Genomic DNA, 3,995 nt, shown 5'->3' on the forward strand with positions numbered 1-3,995 from the left:
TTTGTGCAATGTGAGGTGTCTTTGCCCTTTGGGGGTTTAATGGACTGGGCAGTTCAGACTGAACAGAAATGTATTTGACTCATGATTCATGGTTCTAGAGGGAGAAGTCCATTCTGCAATGGTTAATCTGTTTAATTTGTTTGGTTTTTGAGACAGGGTCTCACTATATTATGGCTCTGGCTATCCTGAAACTTGTTATATAGACCAGGCTGGCCTCAGGAAGATCAGCATGCCTCTGCCTCCCTAGTGCTGAGATTAAAAACATGTCCTACCATGCCTGGTTAATCTTGATAATTGACTTGACTACATTCAGAAATTCCACAGGAGTTTAGGTGGGCAACGGAAGATCCAACCTGAATGTGGGCTGGAGTCCTGGAGAGAATAAAAAGGAGAAGGCGAGCTGGACAGTGCCTCCATCCCTCCTGCTTCCTGACTGGGGATGCTGTGAGCAGCTGCCGCATGCTCCTGCCACTGTGCCTTCCTCACCATGATGGACTGCATTCCCAAAATGCAAGTCTAAACAAATCCTCCCTTTAAAAAACGGCCTTTGTCCATTATTTTGCCAGGGCCCCATATGGCCAAGGCTTTCTTTTTTTAAACTATCTCTTTATTTTATCTCATGTGTGTATGCTTGAGTACATGTATGTGCATCACATGCATTCAGGAGCCCAAAGAGGTCAGAGGAGCACATTGGATCCCCTGCAACTGAAGTTACAGGTGGTGTGAGCCACACTGTGTGCACCGAGGTCCTCTGCAAGGGCAATGGAGTCCTCCGATCAGCTGAGCCACCTCTCCAGCTCAATGTGTGAATTCTCAAAACTTCTTTGTTTTCTAAAAGCAAAACCAAATACATACAATTGCAATCCATAAAATGGGGGAAACTGACCAACCAAATAAGAGCTGGATTAAAGTTCTCAGCAACCTGACTGTGGACACACAGTGATCACTCAAGTCTGTTGAGAAAGTGTGACTGGGGCACAGGAAGAAGCATCGACTCTGACAGCCTAAAGAAAAGTTCGTTGGGGCTAGCAGGGTGGCTCAGAGGGTGAGCGTGATTGCTGCCAAGGCGGCTAGCCTGAGTTCGATCCTTAGGACCCACACGGTGGAAGGAGAGAACCGGCTCACGCAAGCTGTCCTCTGACCTCCACATGTGTGCTTTGTGAATACACACACAGAGATAAATACACACACACACACACACACACACACACACACACACACACACACACACACACACAAAGAATACATACGAAAAAGGAATAAAAAAGAGGGAGAGTCCATCCAAGCCAGCGAGTTTATTGGGGTTACAAACGAGAGCGTAAACAAGTCTGGGGCAGAGGCACTGAAGTCCCGAACCCCAGTCAACCTTCCTGTACACTTCAGTCCTCCCAAGACCACGTGCAGCTTGGGAAGGAGGACATGGTAGCTGAATCTCCTGGGGGGGGGGGTAATGGAGGGGGGGCAGGATTATCTTTGCTTTCACTTCCCAGCGGGCACGTTAGAGCCTTGCTACTGTTACCACAGACCTGGCTGTCGCTACTTGTTTATTCTTTGCCTTGACTGTGGGCCAAGGTCTTCTGAAGGTTACCAAGGCAACTGTACTTCATGATGGCGATGGTGGTGTCTAGCGGAGGAAACGGCCCCTCACGCAGCTCTCCAGCTTTGCTCCCCTGCAAACATACCGGCATCACCGGCTCCTTTTTAAGACCTTTTCTGGTAAGCAATGTGGAAAAACACCCTGAGCTCAACAAACCCAACACAGGGAAAGGACAGGCGTTCTAGAAAGGTTAGCTCGTGCTGGCTCTGGTCCCCAGCATCTGGCTCCCAGCATCCTGTACAGAGTGGGTGTCACGATAGATCGTGATCACGAAGTTCACGTAAACGCTCCCTTGGAAACATAAAGTAATAACTTCCTACAACAGTGACTGGGCACTCGGGTACCTGCTCCAGCCTGGGAAGGCCTGTTACTTACGGGATCACCTCAGATGCTCCTAAAATCTCTTAACACTGCACGTGCTTGGCAAATGAGGCTTATAAACTGGCTGACTGCAAGGACTTTGCAGCTTAATTCCCATTTCCTTGTCTTTCTTTTTTCAGTGCTAGGGTTTGAACCTAGGGCCTCACATGTGCTAGGCAGGGGCTCTACCACTGAGCCACACCCCAGCCCCTCACTGGGGGATTCTAGGCAGGGGCTCCACCACTGAGCCACACCCCAGCCCCTCACTGGGGGATTCTAGGCAGGGGCTCCACCACTGAGCCACACCCCCACAGCCCCTCACTGGGGGATTCTAGGCAGGGGCTCTACCACTGAGCCACACCCCAGCCTCTCACTGGGGGATTCTAAGCAAGGGCTCAAATACTAAACTATGCCCCCATCTCTATTTTTACTATTTATTTTGAAACAGGGTCTTTCTAAGTTGACCAGGCTGGACTTAAATTCTCTCTGTAACTCTCACAGGCCATGTCCTCATAATTCTCCTGCTGCAATCTCCTAAGTGGCTGGGATTACAAGCCTGTATCCCAGGTCCAGTTTAATTCCTATTCTAGAAATCAGCTGACAATGAGCATACCAGTCCAGTGGACAAAGAGAAAGCCTGGGACGTTATTACGACAACCAAAAGCCTTCTGCCTCAGGGTTCAAGCACGTCTGGCCAGCACTGTGGGCGTGGTGACACTGAGCACAGCCAGAGCTCAGGATTTTCGTGGCTCAGTATGCTTCCATTTTGTAGTCTGTCACCTGTCCCCACACAGGCTTAAGTCTGTCTCTGGTGGTCCCACCTTATTGCTTAAAACAACCCACAAAGTTTCACCATGACCACAGGATCTGCCCACTCATCAGAACGTCCATGTTTCACGCCTTCCTTTGCTTTCTCGGGATATCACCAAGAAGGAGGTTGAGAAGGACCTGACTGCTTAAGACACCTGGTGAGCATGCAGACACGCTTCAGAATTCCTGGGACATGAATAGGAACTGAGCGCGGAACATCAAAGGAATCGGAGCCTGTGTGTGTGCCTGTAATCCCGAACCCTCAGAGGGTTGAGGCAGGGTAGTCATCGGCTCAAGGCCATCCTTGAGGTATATACTGAGACGCCTTCTTAAAAATAAAAACAACTCTAGACTTTCCGAAGTGGTAAGGGTGTGATGGGGTCTGGCTCAAACCACACACATTTGATACAGAAGTCTTTCACATACAAAGAATGTGGGTGAGGTGTGGCAAGATGCCAAAACTTCATGGGTGGGAGTACTCAGGAAAAGATTAAAAAAAAAACAAAAAACAAAGAAACAACCAAGACCACAGCTGGCTGGAAACAGATACAAATCTTGCTGTAACCGAGGCTGGAGACACCCTGGTACAGCTTATTGTTTATCAGGAGTAGACAAGGCTGCTGAGCTGAGCCCCCCACCTGGGAGTGAAGACGTCCGTCAGGGCACCCTGTCTGTACATTCATCTTCATGTGGGGACTTCTAGAAAGGACACAGCTCATTTGGGACTCCTGTGGGCAGGCTCACGACCCTGTCACTCCCCTGACTGTGGAGCAGAAAGACACAATGCAGAGGAGGCACTATAGTTTAAAACAAAAGCATCCCCAAAGGCCATACACAGGAAGGGGGAGAAATGGGAAGTGACAAGAGGCTATAAAGCCCCAAAGCCTGCCCCAGTGACATGCTTCCTCCACAACCTAGCCCAAAAGTGCCACCAGCTGGGGACCAGGTGTTCAAGTACCCCAGCCTATAGAGGACAGGTTCTCATTCAAACCACCACACCATAGAGGCATTCACGAGGGCACTCACACATATGGGTAAGGGAAGAGAAAAGCACCTCATTAATTCGTGAGAAATCATCAGAGGCCTGAATGGCACAGTGAAGGAGAGAAGAGAGGAGTCCTTCCCAGGTGCCCTCAGTAGTAGGAACACCCTCCCCACCCCCACTCCCCACCCCTACCCCACCCCCGCTCTATACTTCTTCCAGGAACAGCTGGCCAGAGGTAACAGG

This window comes from Peromyscus maniculatus, chromosome 1 (assembly GCF_049852395.1).
Source record: "Peromyscus maniculatus bairdii isolate BWxNUB_F1_BW_parent chromosome 1, HU_Pman_BW_mat_3.1, whole genome shotgun sequence".
Lineage (NCBI taxonomy): Eukaryota > Metazoa > Chordata > Mammalia > Rodentia > Cricetidae > Peromyscus > Peromyscus maniculatus.